At 43.6% G+C, this 26,073-nt stretch overlaps 1 long non-coding RNA gene across 1 annotated transcript in view; it reads right to left on the reverse strand.

Moving 5' to 3' along the window:
• Positions 1–6,735: 6,735 nt before the first annotated feature.
• Positions 6,736–26,073, reverse strand: part of LOC148521624 (uncharacterized) — a 39,018-nt gene continuing 19,680 nt past the window's right edge. The window contains exon 3 of the long non-coding RNA XR_015878809.1: positions 6,736–7,070. This is a non-coding gene — a long non-coding RNA (uncharacterized LOC148521624). The remainder of the gene's footprint in view (positions 7,071–26,073) is intronic.

Below are 26,073 nucleotides of genomic sequence, written 5' to 3' on the forward strand. Positions count from 1 at the left end.
CTCTCTCTCTCTCTCTCTCTCTCTCTCTCTCTTTCTCTCACTTCTTATTTACAGTAGTGGCCAAAATTGTGAAAACCTTTTGGAAAATTTGTGTTTTTTGGATTTAATTGCATATAACTGCATTATTTTTAAAGAAAATCCTATGAAGGTATTTTATTACATAAAAAGTTATAGCTAAATAAATATAAGGAGCACATTTGTTGCTACCAGAATTGATAGTAAAACATCTTATTTGATTGTTCGTTGTTTTTTTATGCGTTTTTTTTACTTTCATTTTTTGAAGCAAGCTGTGTAACTTTAGGTGACAAGCAAAGTAAAAAGAGTTGACTGGTCACCTAGAAAGAGATACAAATGAATTACTTTACATGAGGAAGGTAACCAAAGGAAGCATTTCGAAACTGTGGAATAAGTATCAACAGACTCAGTCGATTCAAAACCAAACTGGTAAAGGTAAGAAAAGTTCCACAACACCATGCTGTGATAGAAGAATGGAAAAACCTGTGCTTGAGTGACAGAAGAAAATCATCTCAGGCAATTCAAAATGATTTACGTGAATGTGGTGTAAATATCAGTGCCAGGACTGTTCCACGCAGACTTCAATAATTTGGATTAAACGCCAGAATTTCAAGGAAAAAGCCACTTTTATCTCTCAAACAAAGATGGAAAAGATTAGTTTGAGCTAAAAAGCACATTAATTGGTCAGAAGAACAATGGGATATTGTCATCTGGAGTGACGAAACCAGAATATCCATATTTGGTAGGGATGGAATGAAATATGTCCGCAGAAAACTTGGAGAAGATTTACTACCTGAGTGCACAACATCTACTGTGAAGCATCCAGTTAGTGTTATGCTGTTGGGATGTATGACAGCAAAAGGTGTGGGACGAATTTGTGTGATCAATGACACTTTACATAGCAGCAAATATATCAGTGTCCCGCAGTGGGGAGGGGCGCAGGTGGGGTTAAAACACACCACTGCGCTGCATAGCAGAGAAGCGGGTAAGCAGTGGGTGAATAGATGCTGTGCACAGGCATATATTCACAGTGCAGCGATAGCCTGGGGGCAGCCCAGCATCTCGGAGAGTGCCGGGCACACCACTACAGTTACTGAAAGTGTTGTGAGGCTCCGCCCCTTTAACCTAGGCTCCACCCCCTTTCCTGAAGTGGGGCGTGCCTTAGACACGCCAAGGGTCCCGGCCCACTGGCCACCAATGTTGGGAGGTATGTAATTGCAGCAAAAGGCTTCCAAACTAAGTACAAATGGATATTTTGCAAAACTAAGAAATGTACTTTCCCACAGTTCAGTATGTATAACTGTTTTCAAAATGTTAAATTTTGTTATAAAGTTCATTGTATTATGTTGTATTATTTGCTAAATGAATTTTCTGTTGTAATGATGTATGCTTATTGGTATAATACTAAAATATATTAGTGCTATAAGCTTCAAAAATGCACATTTTCCAAAAGGTTTCCACAATTTTGGCCACTACTGCATATATATACATATATATATATATATATATATATATATATATATAAAATATAGTATATTTGTGTATTTATATATTCATGTGTATATATTATATTATTATTATTATCCTTTATTTATATGGCGCCACAAGTGTTCCACAGCGCCTTACATAGTACATAGAACTAATAGGTGAACAAGAAACAAGTAACTTACAGTACATTACAGTGCAGGACAAGGACACGATTTATATACATTGCTGAAAGAGTGATTAAAGCACTCACAATAAGCTGCCGGGAGTTGGCAGTCGCGTGTTAGGTGCCCTTATGGGGAGTAGAGAGAAGAAGAAAATGTAAAGAGAAGCACATGAGGGAAGAGGTCCCTGCTCATGAGAGCTTACATTCTATATATATATATATATATATATATATATATTTATAATATATACATATATATATATATATATTTATTTGAGTATGTGTACCTGTGTCATAAAGCATGTACTGTACAGTATACGGTGGCATGTTTTCCAATATAAAAGGTATTATGTATGTATAGGAGTCTATGTACATTTGTTTGTATTGATATGCGTATATATGTAACTATACACATGTGTATGTATGTATCTATGTGAGTGTCTGTTACAGCCACTGCTGCCTCTGTAGCTGTCCTTGTTTGTCCATTGAAAGCTCAAAACCTGCTTCTTTCTGGTGAGGGTAACTCACGACCTTTGATACAGAGGGGCCTGATTCAGGGGTGGGCGCTATATGCAGACGCTGCTGTAAATTTATGCTAATGTTGCAGCCGGTGAAACCCTCACTGGCTGTGACTCTGCTGCAGTGTGCAAATATTCGGAACATTGAGTGGACATTGGCTGCACCATAGGACATTAGAGCAACCCTATAGTTGCTGCGATTGTTTGATGATACATTACTGCCGGTGCCAGTGGAACCGCGTCTTCCAATGCTGTCCCGGACACCAATATGCTCCAGACACACTTGCCAACAAAAGCCACCCCCAGTCACCACATAGGAATGCCTATCAAAACTGCATAGCTCTCCATGCAATTCCAATCTGCGTCACCCAGTGGTAACCATCGGGATGCACGTGCAGATTTAGAACATCTAGTGCTTGCACCCAATGTTTTAAATGCGGCCACCTCTGGAACAAGCCCAGAATTTCCCATGTACATAACTTACAGTACTTGCATATGAGCCTGTTTATTGCATTAGCGATACCTCAGGAATAATGCACTATTGCACCGCTCTAATTTTTTACTTCCAGATTTGATGGTTTAACATGGAGGACTATGATTGTGAACACCAGGTGTGAACCTATCCTATTGGATTTCATACAAATTGGCTGTTTTTGCATGAAGCCATGGAAGCCGGATTTAGGGGCCCATTTATCAACAAGTTTTATCAATCGCAATGAGTTTTAAAGCTCGTTGCGTATGATAATTGGTGCTCCAGCAAATCACCTCCCAACTGTCACTTTTCAAACAGATGACAGTTGGGAGCTGATTGGCTGGAGCACCATAACTATACGCAACAAGTTTTAAAACGTGTTGCGATTGATAAAACTCATTGATAAATGGCCCCTTAATTCCTAATGCTAATACAAGTTTCCTCAGGGCTTATGCGAGTTTCCATATGGCTTCATTCGGGAAGCCGCTCTGCCCACGTTTTTTCCATCCACAGCCACAAAGAATCATCATTCGTATTGACTCTTACACAAGCCCCATGATATCCATCCAAATCACTCATACAGTAGTTATTCAAAAATGCGTAAGTTGTCATCTGAGCTGCTCTGTACGGTAACACTCGCTATTTGCATCCATGAAAAGAGATGGGTCTGACTCAGACTCATGCCCGTTATTACTAGCTGTATAAATTGAAGTGTATATTCCATTGATGGGCTTATTATATTACATTTAACTTACGTATTAGGCACTGCTTATTTTTTAATAGCTGATGCATACAGTAGCTCCCCCTGTGGATTGCACCATCAATTGTTAAATTATATGACCACACAAGTTTAATCTACTTCCAAAGGTTTGACATAGAGACAGCAACATGTGCAGTACTACTCTTATTCTGTTTTATAATTGACGGTGAGGTGGCACCATTAGTTGTAATTTTGCTGGTGGTCAGTCTCTTTGTACCAAGTGGGTTGGCATCCATAGGCGTGCAGAAGGGGTGTGTGGGGAATACTGTTTTATGTTGGCGGGGGAATAAGTGGCGCATGACTGCAGTATATGCACTGGGGTAAACAGAAGAGGTAGAATGAAGTTTTGCCTAGGGCGTTAGAAACCCAGCACCGACCCTGAACGTAGCCAAAGGATGTGTGTGCGCAAAATGCTTTCCATGCTGATGACAAGAAAGGCATAGTGTACATGCGGCTGTTTACATACGGACCCCTGGAGCAAAATATGAACTGACTGGCTAAATGTGTATGAATCCTTCTCACTTATGCTAATACTATAGTAATAAAAAGAGTATATGAGCGCTAAAAAGATTAAATAAGAAAAAGTATAAAAACCTGCAATAAAACAAATGCAGTGTAGGCAATGCTTATAGCCCTTTAGGCAAAATTGAGAGCAAGTAAGAGAGCGATGTTAGTCCGTTTGCATTTGAAGCGCACTGTGGTCCATTAGGTATGGGTTGTTCTGATAGCTAATGCTAACCCTATTGTACCCTTCCTAGGAACTGCAGTTCACCGTTGATCGTAGAATCGCAGATAAAAATTACTTTGGTGTAATCATTTTTATTACCATGTGTAAACTGCCTTTTTGTGATGTCACATCCAGTTTTGCACGTCCGGTTTTTAGAATTGTTTTCAATAAAGTTATTTCTATATAAGGATAACCCTGGCTATTCCCCTTATCTTTGACAAAGCGCCCGTAGTAGCGCAAAACGCATTTGAAAGAATCGGGAGCAAAGTGAAGAAGTGTCCTGCAACAAGCTATCTATGTTTGCTATACACAGTCCAGACGCCTGATGGCACAAGCGGGTGACGCAGTAATCCAGTACCCGGCTGACGCCGATTCTCCGATCAACGATGGACTACAGTCCCTAGAGGTAGGGTACGATAGGGTTAGCATTAGCCATCAGACCAACCCATACCTAACCAACCACAGTGCGCTTCAATTGCAAACTGACTAAAATCGCTCTCTCACTTGCTCTCAAGTTTGCCCAAAGGGCTATAAACTTTGCCTACACTGCATTTGTTTTAATGCATGTTTTTATACTTTCGCTTAATTAAAGTTTTTAGCGCTCGTATACTCTTTTTAATGTATTCTCTACTTTACTGAGCAGCTTCAATATTTTGACACATAGCACAGAATACTGACCGGGAATTTTAATACAGTACTATAGTAATGTTAGTGCTATGGTCTATTCTCATTATTATAGGTATATTAGTAATCAGTCTGCAGCAATAAAACATATTTCTGTTTTCTATTATAAAGGTGAAGGAAACGGGTTTGTGTATTGAATGGATTTGACCTTCAAATTTTTATTTTGTCTGTGTCTTGTTTGCATTTCCAGTTACATAATGATTTCTACTTAATTAGATATTAATAACACTGCCCTGTCATGTGTATGAATTGTGTGCTGTCATTTTCACATTTAGTCCTTTTACTATCACTGTATATCTTCAAGCATAAAGTATGTGCATATGCTACTGCTTGCTCCTGGAGCCATTGGCTTACTGTTGCCAATCTGCATGCATCTTGCGATATGGCCACCTGAGCAAAAGGTGCCTTCTTTTTGGTGGAAAGATATGTGTGCAGGTGTTGATATTGCATAGTTATGTAAGCACACACCAGCAGATGACTCAAACTATAACCAGTGGTGTTGTTTTTTTAAGTATAGTAGGTACAGCAGTACTCACTGTTACATGCACAATGGTAATGGAACAGAGCTTGAGTGTAGTGGGGTTCCATACAGCTCACCAGTTGGTGAGTGTATACTGCTTGCAGGTAGTGGTGCTGGGATCTGGAACAGCTTTATATCAGGTATTTAAACAGGTCTCTCATATGAGCTACTTAGGTAACTTCTGTCTCCCACCATGTTACTAACACAGCAAAAAACAAGATGGCCCCTGCACATACTCAGTAGTGAGCTCAGTGTCCATCTTGGGACAGGGCATGAAGCCTCCTTGGAGAACACTTTAACACTTTTAGGACACATTTTGCACTTGCAATTTTGACACAAATTCCATCCACCTCATGATGAACCCCTAAGAGTAAAGTTTTTTTTTTAGAAATTGCAAAAGCAGACACACATTATTGAGGCGAGACAACAGCATCTTCAGTGTATGTGAAATGAAAAATCTTCTGATTGCAGAATTTAAATATACTTTAGGTGCTGGTAAGCCTGTCCATCCTATGCATTTAATGGGGTGGCTTTTGCACCAACCCAACACTATGCAGGTAAGAGCATTTATGGACAAACCCATGCACAGAAGTGTAAGACATACGGGTTTCTACAATAAATATTTTAGGAACATAATGAAAAACTTGGCATTAAGAAAGAAAGTCATCCTGAGTGACCTTGAATTCATAGTAAATACAGTATGTGTATGAAGCCAAAAATTTGCCAACATACCTTTTATTTTTTTGCAGCAATTCATGTAAACTAGCCATGAACAATGCTGCTTGATTTTGGCCTCTGCACAATTATGAATTTAAGTTTCAGAGGTAGATGTACCAAGCCTTGGAGAGAGAGAAAGTAGAGAGAGAGAGATAAAATACAAACCAATCAGCTCCTGTCACTTTACAGGGTGTGTTTGAAAAATTACAGGAGCTGATTGGTTGGTACTTTATCTCTCTTCACTTTATCTCTCTCCAAGGTTTGATACATTTCCCCCTCAATTTTTTACAGTAATCTGAGGCCGCAATGTCTGTAAACAGGGTCCTGGATACAATATGGTCTTTGCTTTAATAAAATATGTAACCACTTTCCATTGCCTATGAGTCTGACCCATGTTTTTGGTCATCATTATTACATTCATCATATATGAAAACCTCCCACTATATGTATTTAAAACTTGTTGCAGAATCATGGGCAATGTGGATTGCATAATGTAATGTTGCAGGCATTAGAATTGCAAGGATTAAATTCCTTATCATTCTGATTCACATTACATTAGCAGGTCTTATTTACCGTAAACTCAATATATAATAAATTGAATATAGCATCATCTGGTGAATCTCTGTAAAACAAGGCTGAACAATACTGTTTAGAAGACAATAAGTTATGTGTTCTACCTAGAGACAATTAGTTTATTAAAGACTGAACAATTTCAGACTATTAATTTCTTCCTTTGTACAGTAATTTGTCACGTTCATTGCACTCTGACAAATTTACTGGTCTTCTCCCTTCTGTCTTTCAGTTTCTTTCCAGGAAAGTGGCCCTCAGCAAGCAATAGATCAGTTCCATAAAGCATAGAAACCATCCAGAGACTGGCATTCCATGGAACTCCCCTGCTGCCGATGGAAGGAACATTGAGGGGATATCAATGTATAAGCTGCTCTATATGACTGTGAATGGTGAATAATGAATGCAGCTGAGCTTGATACAGGAAGTCCGATTCCACCTGTGGAGACAATTATATTAGTGAGCATATTGCATTTATAATTTATATACCATGCTGCAATACTATGATATTGGCATAGAGATACCCTTGAAAGGAAAGAGTGACAGTAGATTTTTATACAGGGTGATCAATTAATATTTCTAAAAACAATACCCCTTCCCATTAAGGATAACTGACCAAAATGATCCAGCTCATTATGGTCATGGTGCCACTCTCTTCCTCCCCAGGGCCGCCTGTCTCCTGCACCTCAAAGTCCCCTACACTCTTCTCCTATAGAGAGCATAGCTGCTTTCCAATCTTTTTTCAAATGCTATGGGGAGATGATTTATGTAATCAATGGGCAGGGCAAAGTGTATGTTCATTGTGCTAATTGTGGTGCCATCAGGTCCCACATTGCAGGTAACTAAGAGCCTGATTCACTACATATCGCAACTGCAATTACGCACGCAAATGGCTGATTGTTGCCTTCATCACAGAGTGACTGACAGGAAGTGCCATTTGTTGGTGGTGACGGGGTGGTGGTTGGTGAAACGCAGGCGTGCCAGTGCATTGGAACGCCGTTACAGGGGCGAGCATAAATTATCCACTGCGATGCCCTACTCAGCATGAATAGTCATAGCGTGCGATGAAGTTAGCAATTCCTGAGTAAGGTCAGAGCTTGTGCAAGTGTGCGGGAGGCTGCGATTATACTTGATCTTACCAATGGTTTTGCAGTCTTGCTAAGGATTACAGATGTGTGTAAGGTAAGGTGGGCGTCCCTATGTAGTGCTGCGACGGCATAGCAATCACAATGGATTAGCATATTACCGCAATGAGACTGCGTGCGTAATGGCTATTGCAATCGCAGCTGCGATCCGCATAGGTACGGATGTTATAATGTGTGGTAGGGATGTATCTTAATATTTCATTGAAAAAAATAATACGCCTAGGGCTCGCACCACCCCTGTGTCCATAGGCCCTTATTATAAAGTCTCTTTGCACCCCTCTCCCCTGGTTTTTTCACCCTCCTCCTCCATAACTAGTGTAATTGTTTATTATTAATAATATAGCCCCCCTCCCCTCCAGATTTTATTCGTCCTTCACACTGCCGGAACCAACCCTCCCCCCTTCACCCTCATGCAGAGTGCTAGTAGCTACCCCGGCGGTTGCATGTCTGAAGTATAAACAGGGAAAGGACAATGGTGAATATAAAACCGGCGGCTCGGCTCTCTGGAGCTGTCGGTGTATATAAAGGAAGGGGGCGGCACTAGCTACCCCAGCGCCGACTGTGGGGAACGGTGGTTTCCCTGGCGGCTCGGCTCTCTGGAGCTGCCGGGGTATACACAGGAATGGCTGCTGCTCTCTGGAGTCGCTGGGCAGCAGAGTTCTAGCTACCCCAGCGACTGCTTGTCTGTACAGCTGCCGGATATAAACGTAGAGGACAACGGTGGTTTCCCCGGTGGCTCAGCTCTCTGGAGCTGCCGGCGTATACAAAAGAAGGGAGGGCGACACAAGCTACCCCGGCGCCGGCAGCTGCTTGTCTCTGCAGCCGACGGGTATAACCAGGGGGAAGGCAGTGTTGACTTATCCAGCGGCTCGGCTCTCTGGAGGCGTTGGGATATACACGGAGGAAGCGTGGCGTTAGCTTCCCCGGCGGCTGCTGCTCTCTGCACCTGTCGGGTATAAACTGAGAGGACAGCGCTGACTTACCCGACGGCTAGGGCCGCCGGGAGGGGGGTGCCCCGGGCTGCCCGATCACTGCTGGCCACAGTGATCAGGACACACTGGGGGCAGGTGCAGTGGGGCCGGGAGGTCCATCTGAGGTTGGCTGCTGTGGGAAGATCATCTTCCCACAGCCGCACAGTGGGTGTTTCTGACTGGTCGCATAAGATGTGACCATGTCAGGGAAAGTCCAGCCTTGTGTGGTCACATCTGATGTGACCGTGCCAGGCAAGTGGTTAAAGAGCTCTGCTCCTTAACTTCCCACCTAATATATGATTGCAGCCACCTGTGTTGAAACACCTGTCTCATCAATTACCTAGTTCAACACATGTAACTGCAATCATACATTAGGTGGGAAATCCAGGAGCAGAGCATTTTGTACCTAATGGAAGGGATCATGTTGGAGGGTCTGTTATGGCAGAACTGCCTGCTCTGTCTGGTAACAATGACGTTTGAATCTTTGGGGTCAAATCAATTAGAGGGTGCAATGCACGGTATCCCAAGAATCATGACATAATTGCAGTTTATTATTCTCACCTCTATGGGGAAAAACAAAAATCTGTGAATGGCACATTACATCCTCCGGTATTGCATGTTTTCCCTCATACAACATTGACCGGCTATCACATCCGGCATATATGTGATTATCAAGGAGATGCTCGGCAGCACATCACCAGTAATTGAATTTTCCCCTAATATTTGCAGTCTCCCTGACATTCTGGTAGAATGTGATGTGCAGTAGGGAATCTGCCCAGCAGCTAATAATCTGCCATGCAAATCACTTTTCATACTGTATGTTGCTCAGCTGGCCTTTGTCTCTTCAGCACATGCACATTTTATATAAGCCATGAGTCTGAACCAAAATATATTTAAGGAGAAAAAAAGTTTATTGAACTGAATGGGTGGTACTAGAGGGTCCTTTATCTGAAGTCTCCTCTTTGCACAGTGTGCCTCTACATACAGGTGTGTCCTCGTACACCTAGCATGTTAGTGGAATATGGCTTAGCGCGACTTACTGTCTATTCTCTGCACAGGTAGCAATTTTGTATCTTATTCTAAATTAAAATAGAGATAAGTGGTTCGGTTTTCCTAAAATACGAACACGCCCGAACTTAGGGGTTATTGATATTTATCCATTTTTAAGGAATCCAAAACCAAACCAAATTCGAATCAAAACACTTGAGGGTGGCTTTGCCAAAACCAAAACACGATGGTGAATTACAACCAAAACACAGGGGCCTGCGCACATCTCTAATTTAAAGCCAAGCCAAGGAATTTTGCAATGTTCATTGCTTGTATTTTATGAAGGACCTCCTCTGTTGAGCTGACAATCCACAGTATGATAGAAAATGTGGGTGAGATTTACATTTATCATTATTAGGGGAAAACATTTAAAAAAACTATACTACTGAAGTCAGGATATCAATCAGGCAGGGGCGTATCTATAATGGGTGCAGGGTATGCGGTGCACATGGGCCCCTGGGTCCAGGGGGGGCCCGCACCGCACATCCTGCACCCATATTACTTGAAACTTACCTCTCTGAGGTCACGCGCCGGGTGTCAGTGCTGTACAAAAAGTTAAAAAAAATGGCCACCGCGGCCATTTTTCGGGTGTTTTGCGCATGCGCAGTAGACCGGACACACTCTGGTGCCCAGAGTCTACTAATGCTACGGTGGCCGGCCAGCCACGTCAGTCGGCTGCCGGCCACCGGGAAGAGAGGAGGGGGCCCTGGGCGGGAAATGCACACGGGCCGCCCCCTCGCTAAAGACGCCCCTGCAATCAGGATATCAATAAGCAAATAGAGATATATATGGGCCTCATTTATTAACAAGTTTTATAACCAAAACGAGTGATAAATTTCACTGTGTATGATAAATGGTGCTCCAGCCAATCAGCTCCCAACTGTCAACTGTTAGAAAAATGACAGTTGGGAGCTGATTGGCTGGAGCACCATTTATCATACACAGTGACATTTATCACTCATTTTGGTGATAAAACTCATTAATAAATGGGGTCCATAATTTCCTCCATGATACCAAATAATTCAGTGAAGAACTTTCACCAAAACATTTCTATCGGCCAGTAAGAAGACAGAGAAATACAGGAACTGGATACTGGTAGTTATCAGCCTAAGGTGTGTATATAAGATACTATGCATCCACCAACAGGGGAATATCACATGTTATGGTGATAATTTCCATTTAAGTAAATCGGATTAAGAGAAAGCAAAGCATATTTTTAGCCAATGAATCGATATGATCCCAAGGGGCTTGCAATTCCTAGGCCTGAGCTGTGCAAATGGTCTTGTGTAAACACATTATCTAGACACGGTCCAATAACAGTGCAGATGGAGCATAACATTTCCCAACACTATTACACAGCCATCATTTCCAGTCATAGAGGTATAGCTAAGTGATGTGGAAAATAGACACAAACCCAGCAACTTGCTGCACTGATTATATCTAGTAAATTAATTTAATGAGAAGGAAACAACATAATACATGGGAAATAGTAAGGGTGCTGCCAGAATGTGTAAGTAGGAAACATGATCATAGAAACACTGTGGTTTGGGCTTGTTGTGGTTTCAGCTGTTTCAGGTTGGTGGGATATTCTCCCACAAATGAGATCTTGGAAGTAACATTTACACAGTATGGATTTCTAAGGCTGAGTACAGATTTTCTGTCCAAACATCCAACTAGTTGATTGGTTGGAATGAAAATCTGGTAACTTATGGGAGTAACTGATGATCAGCAATTTGCTCCTAAATGCCAGAAAACAGATGAAAAAGGTCGGTCAGACAAGTTTGTTAAATGTTTGATCCAAACAATTTGTTCAAACAACAGTTTTTGTCCATTTTCTGGCGTTTTGGAGGAAATTGCTGATTGTCATTTGCTTTCATACCTTACCAGATTTTCATTCCAACCATGGATGGATGTTGGTCTAGTGTGTGGCCAGCTTTACTCTAGAACCCCACTCTACTCTTGTGAACAGGTCATGTTTTAAGATTTTCCTTGTTAAACAGAGAGGTATAGAACAGACTACCACTGTAAAAGAACATAACTAAAACTACTGTACGCCTATAATTTTTATGACCATTACAACTTCTAAGACCAACAGGCATGAAGAGAAGAAATTATTTTATTCAAAAAGTAAAAATAATTATTTATCTCTATGTTATAGAGGAAGAAACAAGAGTTCTGTTTAAAAAGTTTGTTTTCACTTACATTTACATGCAAGCAGGGGCTGATTGGTTTCATAATTTACTTGGAAGATTCCTGCTGGGCCGAGGGGACTGTGGGGTCAATCTACCTGTTGCATGACCCCACCCCCAATCATTACAATCAGTGGGGAGGGGCAGAGACTATGCAAAATAGTTGGTGCCACTGGTCTATGACTGTCCTTAGAGCCCAGGTACTGGGTGTATTCCGTGCCCTCGCCCAGTATCTTTGCTTCTCTGTAACTCCGCCCAGTCTCCTCCCCCAGCCCTGTGTGCTCCCCCTGACTTATACCCCTTTCAGACATACAACCCGGGAAATTTCCTGCTCAGTCCCGGGAATTTCTCCTGTGCAAATTCCCGTGTATTTGGTCAAGACCCTTTCACACTGCAGTGTCTACCCTGGAAATTCCCAGGTAGACCCCTTTCAGACATAAGCCAGGTTTTTTAGTTTTAAATATTATCTGCCTCTCCTCTGCTCTTCCTAACCTATCCCCTCTCCGGCTGCCGCTGATGTCATCATCATGCAGCAGGCAGCCATCCAATCAAAGTGCAGCCTCTATCTATAATATAATAACCCCTATCTACCCTGGTGGTCCAGCGGAAGTGCGGGCGGCCTGCTGTGGCTGCAAACCACCGGCGGTCTCCAGCACCGGTGTGAGGACCCGGCCATGGTCGCTGACTCGTTTGTCAGCGCCACAGCCACCAGTGCGGGGGGTGATGAGCAGCAGCGCAGAGTGTCCTACAGGACGCTCTGCACTGCCAACTCATTGTAATGAGCAGCAGCGCAGAGTGCTGTCAACTCATTGTAATGAGCAGCAGCGCAGAGCGTCCTATAGGACGCTCTGCGCTGTCAATGTAAAAGCTGCTTGGTGCAGCCCGGGAGTAGTAAATTCCCGGGTAGCACCATTCAGACAGAAGCAGGGTACTTTCCCGGGACTTAAGTCCCGGGAAAAACCCTGGTCGATTGCAGGGGCGGCTACCCGGGAACATGTTCCCGGGTAGGTACCTTTCAGACAGACTCGGGTACCCGGGAATTTGGCCGAGGCAGGCCAAATTCCCGGGATTCTCGAGATGTCTGAAAGGGGTATTAGGGATGGCCTTCGGTGGTGTAACTATCGATGGTTACCATCGATGGCAAAATAGCAACTAGCGATTGATGGTTACAAACTATTCAATGGATAAATATCGATGGTTTCACCAACCGATGGTCATCCCTGTCTTTTGACTGCCTCACCCGTGGGCCAATCAGAACGTAGAGGCAGAGCTATGCTCTGTGTCCCAGCACTTGGTAACAAAAAACAAAAACAAAATAAAACAAGTCGGTTAGGCTTAGACATTGATGGAGGAAAACCATCTGGTTCTCCCCCATCGATGGCAAAAGCATTCAACATTGGTCATAAACCATCAATGATTATGAATCATCAATTGTCAATGGCCATCCCGACCCTGACTTGTCCCGGCAAGCAGCGGCGGGAGAACAAAGGAGAAGCTGCAGACCACGGTTAATAAGAGTCTGGCCGGCAGCGACAGGGAGTGAGGTGTGCGGGGCCCCTAATGCTGAGCAGGATGGGCTGGGGGCAGTATAGGGTGTGTGGAGGGAGGGGGCAGAACACATGGGGGAGTGACTCAGGCAGAGAGCAGACTGTCATTGTGCTCAGCTGTGTAATAACAGTCTGCTCTCTTCCCAGCATGTGCTGTATATATCTAAGGCATATTTTCTGACCCCCCCAGCCAGACAAGTCACAGTGCCCCCCATTCACCCCAGAGTCCCCACTTCTCTCCTGGGGGGACTGATTTGTGGGCATGGCATTTTCATGAGACCAAGCACCGTTCCGCAAGGCTACATCCACTTTTCCATACGCGTGCCTAGGGAGCGTGCATATGGGGCCACCTTGTACAATATTTCCAGGGCCACTTTAAATTCACCATCCGCCCCTGCATACAAGTGTACATTATACTGTATTACATTTATGCATTTTCAGAATTTAATGGCCCGTACACACGGTACAATAACATGTCAGATTTCAACGATAACGATCCTATCGTTATCGTTAAAATCTGACAGTTTCTGGGCCCTGCTAATGACCATATGATTGACGATGCGCATCCACGTATGGTAGTTGACGACAAACAACCGTCGTCTGTGCAAGCAGGCATACCTGGTCGATATCAACCAGGTTAGCCTGTTTACTATAGGGACCCGCGATCGTTGCTCGCGGGTCGTTATAGTAGTGGGGGGTCTGCTGCATGTGCTGGATGCTCGATCCAGCACATACAGAACAATCAGATAACGATCATCTGATCGTTATCTGATCGTTGCTGTCGTACCATGTGTATTCAGCATAAGACAGGATATGCCTAATCTTATTAGCTGTTATAATCACTCCTCCTCCTCCAACATCTGCAAACTGATGTCTGTCCATCCTTCCTCCTGTCCTCTCTGCTTCTCCGCTGATCGTCACAGCATCTCCTCTCTGGTTACCTCCTCTCACTCCCACCTCTTGATGCATCCCCCATTCCCTCAACAAATCAGACTTGAAACTGCTTCAAACTTATCCTAAAAATTAACATGTTCATCCAAATCAGATTTCTCTTAACTCAACACTCACCCCTCTGCCCGCAGACCTACTCTACTTACCAGTTCATCCATCCAAGTGTTCAACCCTTCCCATTAGAATGGTTGCTTTCATTCTCCGTCTTGCACTAACCATGCCCTGTCCACATATTTCCCCTCATAGACTGTGATACTCTGTGTTCGCCCATATGCTGGGTACAAGCTCATTGAGTGCTAAAATTCCCTGCGCCCCTCCGCTGGCCATTTCAAGCTACAGCGAGCTGCCCTACTCATACCCCCTTTTGCTCAGTCTACCCTGTCTGTGGTTTTACTGCCTGCGTATGGTGCTTTTGCTAGGTCATTTTGGTCTATGTCTTTACTGTTGTGTACTTTACATATGCTATGTGATTTTTACATTGTTATATTTACTCCTTTTATGGAGCAATGGACACTTTTCATTGCTTTAGAAATAAAAGATAATAATAATAGTGCTATGGTTGGATTACAACATTTGTAGTTCAACATTAACAACCAAACTGTGCCCAAAAATATATATTAAGAAAGATCATCTACCTAATATAGAACATTGCTAACTGCATAAAAAGGTTTATTTTTATTTTTCACAATAAATGGAAGCTACAAGGCATTTGGAAATGTCATGATGCTTTTACAAAGCAAGTAAATCCCCAAGCGGCTGCTATAATGTAATATTTTGTCTCATTTGTAGCTTCAAATGACCAATAAAAGGCCCATAGCCTATGATTACTTGTCTCTCTTTCTTTTTTAAAGCATTCTAAAGACCATATATGACATTACCCATAACTATCTGTAATGAAGACTGCTCACATTATATATCAACCTCCTCATACAAATCTCATCAGCGAATTTGTTTACAAAATATTGTTTCCTGTTCTAATACCTTCTTTCACAGGTGGGTGGTTTAGCTGCTCTCCAACATGTGTCCACGTCCCCAGACTAGTGCAATCTCTCTTACTTCCTACCCATAGGATCTATGGATACTATTGTGAAAAGCAACACATACAAGTTTGAAAATAAGATTAAGGCTGGCAGAGATGTAGTGGTGCACTACACCACAGATGGTAAGGTAATAAAATGGTTACCAGACCGTCTCTTAATAAAGCACACTTATTCTGATGAAGTTACCAGGTTGTAGCAAAACACATCAAGGACTTTGTCTAACCAGATACCTTAGGGGTGTTACTTTCCATTAGTCACTGGGACACTCAGGGCATGATTCAGACCCGCTCACTAGTTGCGGCCGCTCGCTCCCTGCGTATGGAAATTCAGCTAAGTGACGTCAAGGCATAAGCACGCCCACTATGTCTGGGCGAGCAATCACCTTGTATTTCTAGACGCCCACCAGCCTGTCTTTAGCCGCCCACTTGCGTACGTCATCTCCAGGAAGTATATACAACCATCGGTACATCGGAATCCATCGAATCTGAGCGCAGCGCTTGCGGTTGTCTGTACCCTACCACAAGCACTGCGAGCAGTTTGGTGTAAAAATCAACCAGGTGACGTGAACTATGATGCTGCCTGTTAATTATTCACGCCCCAGAAACGGAGTGAAAACACCCTGCCACGCCTGCATTCGCAACTCCACTCCCCCATTACAACTGGCCAGCCCCTGTTACCACCCACAAACGGCCTCTCCTGTCACTCATTCCACTGGGCTGTCTTTGCAGGGCGAGCGAGACATTTGCGATCACTCGTACTAGTTTGCGCACGCGCACTGCGAACTACACGCATGCGCACATTAGTGAACATCGTCTGCAACGAGCAGCCGCTTTCTAGCGACCGGCTCTGAATGAGCTCCTTAGTCCACACTATTTTGTTACACTACACTTTCCAAAAATTGTACTATCTCCACCACTCAGATCCTAAAAGCTACAATATCAAGGTCTCAACGCACAGCACCATGACCTGACAATAGTGCGTCTAGACCGCCATCGGACAGTAGGTACATGTACCTTGTCAAGGAATCTGTACGAAATATCGATGGACGTGATGACGGCTGTTAGTACACTGACAGCGGTATCCCGATGGTTCAAATCCCGACAGGGGAACGGTGAGTAATGTTCCCCTGTCATATTTACCCCATAACTCTCCTTTCTTGCACCCTCATACTAACCTTCCCTACCCTGCACCCTAACCCTCCCGGTAAGAGCCTAAACCTAACCCTACCCCCTTAGTGCCTAAGCCTAACCCTGCCCCCCTTAGTGTCTAACCCTAACCCTGCCCCCATTAGTGTCTAGCCCTAACCTCCATCCGGTGATGCCTGAACATAACCCCTCTTGTCTACAGCCTAACCTCCCCCCTCCCGCGGCTGATACTTACCTTTCCCCAGTCTCCTGACGATCGGGATGCCGTCTGCCAGGATTCCGTCATTGGCATCCCCAGTCATGTCGGGATTCCGTCGCCTGTGTTCTCTCGGCGATGGGGAATCTAGTGCTGGGGTTCCGGCATTCGGCATCCCGGTTGTCAGGATCTTAACCACATCCCCATATTCCAATTAATGCTATCGGATCCTCTGGGACATCAATCTGCAGCTGAATACTGGTATTGCAATTATTTCTCCAGGTACCTGCTTCTTATTCTTACAACAGTCCACTACTATTGGTATCTGTATTACACATCAGATGTTTGAATATTGTTTTAATTTATTTTTCATCTCTTTGATCTTAAATAGTGTTTAGAGTACTGAAGTACCTTTAATAAATCTTTTGAATTTATGTAATGTTCCAATCTCAGTTTTCATTCATATATATGTATTACATTTTATATTACCTATTGAGAACACACATATATCGCAACTACAGATTTTTGTTCCTTTTATTATATCCGTCCATACTAAGGACGAGTGGGAGTCATGCCCAGCATTTACATAAAAAATGTTAAGTCCCACTCAGTAGTGTTGGAATTCTGGTGAATAAAATATATATTTGCAAAATGCCCAATGTTAATTACTGCCAATGGGAGGAGGCGGCACATTAATGACATCATTGCAGTGATGTCATTGTGCAATGACATCACTGAGCACAAGAAAATCTGAAGTGCAGGTAATGGGGTAAGGGACTAACAGTACCCTATCTCCCCCGTTCTAGTAGTGTATCTACAGATTTGGGGGCCTTATTTGAAAGAGGGGTATCTGCCGTAGTACACCAGACAATAACGCCCTACATTGCTGAAAAAAATAATGTCCATATGCTGTATTCCATTGAGAATAGAACTTTCACCACTGTTGACTCCTCCAAAGTTGGTGTTGGTATTATCTGCAGATAATGCTATTATTTTATCTGTAAGCATGTATTTGTTCAGAACTTCAATAATCAAACCCATTATTAGTAAAGTGAATAATTTTCAGCATTATACCTACACCTGGCACAAAATAGCGAACAAAGGGCCTAATTAAGCAGTGTTCGCAAATGCAACTACTTACGCAGATTGTTAGCCATTGCGCATGCGTCTAAGCCGCACTGCACGTGTGCTGCGAATTCACTGTGATTATGCACACACAGTGGAATCCATCGCACAGTGAGTGACAGGCTGTGAGCGTTTGGGGGTGGTGACGGGGGAGTGGTAGGAAACGCAGGCATGCCTATCCATTTGATGCATGCATAAATTAGCCACTGCGATTGCCTACAGAGAGCCCACTGCGTGCGAGGATACTTGCAGTGTCTGCTGCAGGTCAGACCTGGTGTAAATGCTGTGTGAGTGGTCGATGGTACTGATGTTTACACAGAAGAGCGACAGTGGCCGCATGTGAGAAAGCAGCAGTGGGCGTCTTTATGTCGGTGGTGCTTTTGCAAGCATTAGCATATACTGTATAAAGACAGGAAATAATTTTATGGCCTTATGATTTGAACGGTCTATAATAACAGATACAAATTGTGCATCTTCCAGTGCAGGAACAACTTGTCCCATTGCGTAAGTTGCCAGGACTTTTTTTTCCAAAGAGCTCCCTTACAGTTTCTGAAGTGCAGTTCGCTTGAATTGAAACTATGCTTTACCATATGGAAACTAGCCATGGTCCCCTCTCGTATGACTCATTCTCCGCTTTGTGCAAAAGAAACTGGTCACCTTGCTGGAAGGTAAAGAAGCCTGAGGTGCAGGTTTGTGTTACTTTAATTTAATATGGTCCATAATGTCAGACCACCCACCATGGCCAATTGCAAATACAGCCCTGCACACTGAGCATAACACAGTTTCATTGTCGTTCTCTTTATATTTCCTAATAAAATGAAAGTCATTACGCAATTTATCAGTAAAGTGACATTTTCTCTTAGATGGTGGCATTCTTAAATAATTACATATAAATTAGAACTATGAGCTTTAATGGAAAATACTAGATTTCATATAAATGATGCGAGACAGTCTTTTGAGTCCAAAGACTCAAGACTAATGTAAAAAAAAAATCTCCCCTATTGCAGGGTAAGAACAGTGTAGTTTATACTTACTAGTATATGTAGTGTTTTGCACAATACTTAGAAGTGTAAAAATTATTAGCTAAACTCAGAGTAAGGGGTATATTCACTAAAGTGCGGGTTTTTAGAAGTGGAGATTTTGGCCATAGCAACCAATCAGATTCTAGCTATTATCTTCTAGAGTAGTGGTGGGCAATTAGCGCGCCCCCCCTCCCCCCCAGTTGTTGTGGAACTACACATCCCAGGATGCCCTGCAACAGTTTTGCTTTTTGGCTATGCTAAAACTGTTGCAAGGCATGCTGGGATGTGTAGTTCAGCAACAGCTAGAGGGCCACTTATTGCCCATACCTGTTCTAGAAGGTGCTAGATAAATGATAAGTAGAATCTGATTGGTTACTATGGGCAACATCTCCACTTCTAAAGACCCGCACTTTAGTAAATATACGGTACCCCTTAAAGTACTGTACATAAAGCCAGGTACAACTTGAAATACAAAAAAAAAAAAAAAAGAATAGTCTGGTTTATATTTATTAATTTGCAGATACAGAGTTCTGTTAAGTAAACGCTTATACACAGAGCCAAGACGTCCTGTCCAAGTAATAAAAATAAAAAAAACAGTCCCGGCCAGTCCTCAGAGACACCCTCCAGCAAATAGACTGTAGGGAAGGAGTGATCCTTCTGGACCAAGACTGGCCCACCTGTTGCTCTCCTGCTGTTGTGAAACTACAAGTCCCGCCATACCCTCCCACCGATCAGCTGGTAAAGTGTGCTGGGTCTTGTAGTTTCACAACAGCTGGAGAGCCACAGATTGGCCAGGCCTGTTCTAGACCAACGACTCCTAACAGAATACAAGTTTGCCGTGACTAGCGAGATGCAAAAGTCATTCGGCTGGCTTAATGTCATAACATGCAACCAGCCACCGGGACCACGGAACATCATCGCACAGGAGCATCCTATGCTTCTGCACAGCTTCTTTGACCCTCAGTGACAGCGCCAGCCTCTCCAGTGACAGTGGATGCCATCACCACAATCCTGGGCATTTCGGCATCCCAAAACTGTTTTCGGGACCCCAGGGCACAGACCCCAATGCCAATACGATCCAGGAAAATCCGGGATGTATAGCAAGCCTGTCTTCACTAGATGGGTCTACCACCAGGCATAACATAGCAGTAGCCCTTGTTTGTCTAAATCACTGGTTAGAGCACATCTTAAATATGGGTACAGTGTGTGGATGTTTGCTAAAGAATAACAAGGCAACTCAAAATGGATACGATAGTGAGCACCATATTAGGGGTTAAATTACAATTAAATACTTGACAAAATGGAGTTTAAAAGAAATTAGTGACCTAATTAATGTGTACAGATATAATCAAGGACAATGCAAAGATGTGCCTGACAAACTGTTTACACCCAGGTCTGGCAAAGTGAGAAGGGAATAAGCACTGTGACTGGGGGAAGGGCTTTTTTCCTACCAACATGAAAAGGGGTTTTCACTGTGAGATGGGTGACAATTTACCTTCAAAGATGATTGATACAGGTAATCTGATTTCCTCCCCCCACCTGGCTTTGGTTTTATTTTTTTTTCTTCTACTGGATTGACACATCTAGAAAATAAATATAGTGATTACACTTGTGTCTTTTTAGACCTCATAACTATGCAACAATGTAAACTCATACTCAAAGGCTCAGAGCTTCTACGGGGCCTATTCATCCACACTAAACAATGTATAGTGTTCATTTCATTTAGAACTCGCAATGACTTCTACATAATTTTCGGGCGAATTCATCATACTTTATCTACATAAGTATCTCTTCCAAAAAACTACCATCTCTGCGTAGACAGTTTGTGGATAGCGATACTTTCCTCTTCCTTCCTTTGCTTAACACTGCATGATTTAGTTGAATGCGCATGAGCAGCCTTCCTAACAGGTTTATTATACAAATAAACAACAGCCGAATTTTACTATGTATTTAAAATAGATAGAGGTCATTGTTGTTAGTACAGTTATATGTGCCCCGGAGGACAGTGGCCAGACGGTAACAGCAGGCAGCGGCAGAGGGAGAAAGAAGAATGCAGCGGGAGGAGGGGACGGGCATCACCGGACAAGAGGGAACAAGGAGAGTGACACATGATACCAGCAGGCTATGGCAGCGGCAACAAGAGTCATGCAGCGAGAGGAGGGGGCGGCTGACACCGGACAAGAGGGGAGATGTCCTGGGGAAGAGCGGCCAGACGAAACCAGCAGGCAGCGGAGGAGGTAAAGCGTCATGCAGCGGGAGGAGGGTGCAGCCGCTGCTGGACACTAGAGCAGAGGGAGGAGCAGCACACAGCAGCGGCTGCAGATCTGTTACACAAACTGCCGTCCCATGTAAACGGGCAACTTGTGAGCACTTTTGGGGGCTGTACGCCGTCTGGAGATGGCGTACAGTTTCACTATCGATGAATACAGTAATTTCTACATCTCCATATTATAGTATGGGGAGTGTGGAAATGAACACAGATGGATTTAGCCAGGAGATATTGGTGATATTTCCTGCGTTAAGTGTGTTAATGAATACAAGGATAAATTAAGGAAAGAGGACCTTAAAAACGATACTTTAGTGTTGAGGAATAGGCCCCTATGTCTTATATTAATTAAATTAATAACAGTTACAAAACTTGTAGATCGCCAAGGAAGAGATGTAGGAAGAGGTGGTAATCAGTGCTATTTGACACCTACATTGTACCTCGATATGCAGTGGTTGAAGTGTGCTGGTATGCAACGGTATGGCATACTGGCACTTCAAGTACTGAACAGGTTTTTTTTTTCAGCTTTCAAAGCAACGCTGAGGGTGAAGGCGTGGCTTCAGCACTGCCAAAGTACGTGACTCAGCCCTGCATGGAGCTAGCTCTGCGAGTCACCACTAACTACTGAACGCTTGGGAGCAACCAAACATAAGGCTGAGGTGCATGATGTAAACCTGCAATCTATCTATTTATATAGATATATCTACAAGCTCCACTGAAGAAGGGGCGCTGTATGGGCAGAGCTGGTTCGGTGTTCACACCTGGTAATAACGGGACACATGTGTTGGGTGTTATCCAGCTCTACATGAGTCCATGACACCGGAGCTCAGTATTAGAGGCCCTTCCCGCACTCCCAGGTCAGCACTGAGTGATATAAGGGGAACTACTATTGTGTGGCATAATGTGTATAAGAGGTACTACAGTGTGGTACACTACACTGATTAAAAGGGGCGTGCCTTTTGAGTTGTAACGCCCTCTTTTCCATTGCATGCGCCTTCAGCAATCTAAGATTTTCCATACCTCCACTTCAAAATGTCAGGGCTCAGCCGGGGATCAGTGCCCGCTTACCGCACCGCCGGCTTCCCCTCTCATCCTGGGTGGTCGGTCGGCCTGCGCGACGGCGGGGGAGAAGCTGAGTATTCTCCCCGCATACTGTGGCTTCCTGGAGGACTGGTGTCCGGCATCGCAAATCCGGACATGGGCACCGCCATGACAGTCGGCCCATGTGACTGGACCCTTCTCCCTGTTAGGTGCACAGCATCAGCTGAAAACGGGCCTGTCTAAGGGTTCCCCTGGGTATAAAACTGTTCCACAGGTTATGGGAAATTGCCTGAACAACGGTTGTCTCCTAGCGTGCTTTAGTGAGTTCCCGGTCCAGGTTCCTATTCACCCGTACAGCAGCAGTGTTACCACCTTTACCTGTGTGCCTATACATCTCTGGTGAATACCCGTGAGCAGTGTTACCACCTTTACCTGTGTGCCTATACATCTCTGGTGAATACCCGTGCAGCAGTGTTACCACCTTTACCCGTGTGCCTTTACGTCTTTGGTGAATACCCGTGCAGCAGTGTACCCACCTTTACCTGTGTGCCTATACGTCTCTGGTGAATACCCGTGCAGCAGTGTTACCATCCCCACCTGTGTGCCTTACGTCTCCAGTGAACATCCGTGCTACAACGTATACCACCTCTACCCGTGTGCCTTCTATCTCTGGTGACGTCTCAAGTAACCATGAGTTGCTTCCCACTTGAAATCCTTATTGACATTTGATGCTCGTGTCAAGGTGTTTTCTATACAGTGTTTTAAGGGACTGTTTGGTGCCTAAGCAGGCATATCCTCGCTGGGCCACGGGTGTAGTGTCTCTATCCCTGCAGGGCTTGGGTTCCTGGTCAAAGGACCGCGACCTGCTCACGGGGTGCAGCTAAGCCCATATCCCAATTGGGGGGGTCACTGGCGAACACCATCCTGTGGGTTAGACTCCGCACCTTTGCCCAGGTCTCGCCAACACTCAAGACCTGTGGATGAGGAGAACGTACATCCAGGCCCTCGTCTCCGCTTCTTTCCCCAACTTAGGCCCACCACGTCCTCTTCTCCAGTCTCAGACGTGACACAAAATTCCCACTTCGACCACTGTCGATATGTATGAAAGCAGATAACATAGAGAAAAATCACTTTTCTTTATGTTATCTGCAGACATTAATAATTTTGCCATCGCCATGCTATTGTATGGAGACCGAAAATCATTCAGATGTTATTAAAAAACGATAAACAAACTTTTGTAGCTGCCACTATGTGTACTAACCTGCAGCGGCATCCCTGGGGGTCCAACTACGCAGAAGATCTCATGCATGTACAATGGGGTCAGCCAGGAGGTAAGACACAGAGCATCAGCATTAGGCTGATACGCTGTGGTCTTGCAGGATCGATGGAGGGGGGAGTTTTCTCTCCCCCCACTCCATGGGCACAAATGCTAATACATCTCGGCATTATTACTTCCTGCTTCGCCTCGATAAGAATTGAAGCTGGAAGAGCTATAGCAGCATGATACATGCCGCTATAATACATCTCCCCCCAAGTCACTCTGTCCTTGCAATTTCACTACCGTTAGCTCTTGGGTAGAGCAGTTAAGAAGTACCCAAGAGGAATGGGTCATGTAACATGCAAATAGTAGCATACGCAAATAGAACATTTTGAATATATGTGCAGGCTCCCCATCCCCAATTGAGTAAGTAGCATTAATTATTGGTGTAAAACAAGTGTGTATTGCACTGTCATTTCCCTTTTAAAACATTGCTGTATCAGTTTAAGGGGTCTATTTACTAAGCAGTGTTAGGAGTGAAATGTGATAAGAAAGTGATAAGGTGCCAGCCAATCAGCTCCCAACCGTCATCTCATAGGCTGTGTTGGAAAAATGACAGTTGGGAGCGGATTGGCTGGCACCTTATCACTTTTCACTCTGTCACCTAACACTGCTTAGTAAATAGACCCCTTAGAGGTTTTGCATATATGGGCGTGTTTTCACCATATGTAACCAATCGTGCACTGTCATCACTATCAACTTTACAACTACACTAGGGTCAGAGCACATGCATGTGCTTTTTATTGGTTTTGGCAGCCATTTTAGTTGTACTCTGTGTTTGCCCATACTACGCCCTCACTGTACTTTTGCAGTGAATGCATGCCCACTGTGATCACCAGCACTTACTGCGATTCCATGACCATTTCAGACTGAAAAAATTTAAACCTGAGAACCACAAAGAAATAATGTTTCAGACTGTCTCTGAATTACTTACTCTTTTGAGTAAATAATTTGTATTTAATTTGGAGGGTGGGTTGTAGCCAAAAAGAAGACTGAAAGGTACATTTATTAAGCATCAGTTTTGGATCTAAACCAAAACCAATGGAAACCACTGTTGTCGACTGCGTGTTGCTGTCTAAAAAAATTGTATTACCAGCCGTTAGGTTTTGGCTTCATTTGAAACCTGACATTGATGCCTGTTGTTTTTGTCTGCTCTAAAGTTCATCGGTTTTCAACTTTCACATCAAAAACCAATGGCAAATAGAAGTAAACAATTTACTATAAAACGGCGGCAATTCTAGCCCAAACAATAGACCTGAATTTGGGAGGAGCACTGCACTTGGGGGTGTACCTGTGCTCTTCATAAATCATAGTTACTGACCTTCACAAACGGAAATTGCTGTTTATCTCAAGGACGGGTTGAGTGAACGCTGGTAAAATGAATGCTCTGCTGAGGCTACTGTGTTTTTTACAGGAACTCCTAGTTGATATCCGTTCCTAGGCCCTACTTCCCCTCTATTGCCAATTCTCTAAATTAATTTGGGAAGGATTATGCCAGAGGGTATGAATTCTCACTCTGTGCAAACCTGCCAAGGATGGAGGCCTTGGTGTCCCAAATTTTTAGTTTTAGTTCTATGCTGCTCATCTCACTCCGGGGCTGATTTTAGAAGCAAATTTATTCCATCTTGCGTATCCATGGGCAATTCTGCTTTAGAAAGATCTTAGCTGGATCACTCTTTGCATGAAATGGACGTTTCAATGCAGTAACCAGGCAGTGATCATGTATTTGCACTGTGTTACAGTAGATCTTATGACTGTGTTGAGGGCGTTTTCAGAGAGTGTCGTGGGTGTGCAGCTGTACTTCCGCGGTATTCTGAGGTGTGCACATAGTAGAGACTCCTTTTTCTAACAGATCTCTTGCATCCAGCATGGGGCAGGTGCAAGTGCCAATACTAATGATGACGCTCACAAACAAAGGGCGGAGCAGCTTCCCGCTTGAAGTTGCACAGATCCTCGCGTTATCCCCATAAACATGCATTAGCAGAAGGTAGTAAATGTGGCTTCTGCTGCAAAACACAAAAACATTCCCTTTCCATCCAATTCAGAATCAACCCCTAGTGTTTTCTGGCATTTTTAACCTGATTACAAAAAAAAAGGGAAAATGCAGGTGCACACTCTAAGCACTAAGAATACTGATAATCAAAACAATTATAATAAACTCTACAATTTTCATGGATTATATATAAGGTTTCTTAGCACATGTTTGGCCAATAATGCATGCCCATCTGCCACGTTACGGTGTGCCTCATCAGGTGGGTCCCTAACATCCCTAATACTAACACATTATATTAATTCATCCAGGAATTACCTATAATAGAGTCCATTTTAATCTGTAGTTTGAAATTCAAGGACCCATACTAATTAAAAACACCTAAGGGCATTTAGGAGGGGATGGGTACGGGATCCCGGCGCTCCTGATCCTGGCGGTCAGAATCCCAT

The sequence above is a fragment of the Taudactylus pleione genome, unplaced genomic scaffold (assembly GCF_031769625.1).
Source record: "Taudactylus pleione unplaced genomic scaffold, aTauple2 ptg000156l, whole genome shotgun sequence".
Classification (NCBI taxonomy): domain Eukaryota; kingdom Metazoa; phylum Chordata; class Amphibia; order Anura; family Myobatrachidae; genus Taudactylus; species Taudactylus pleione.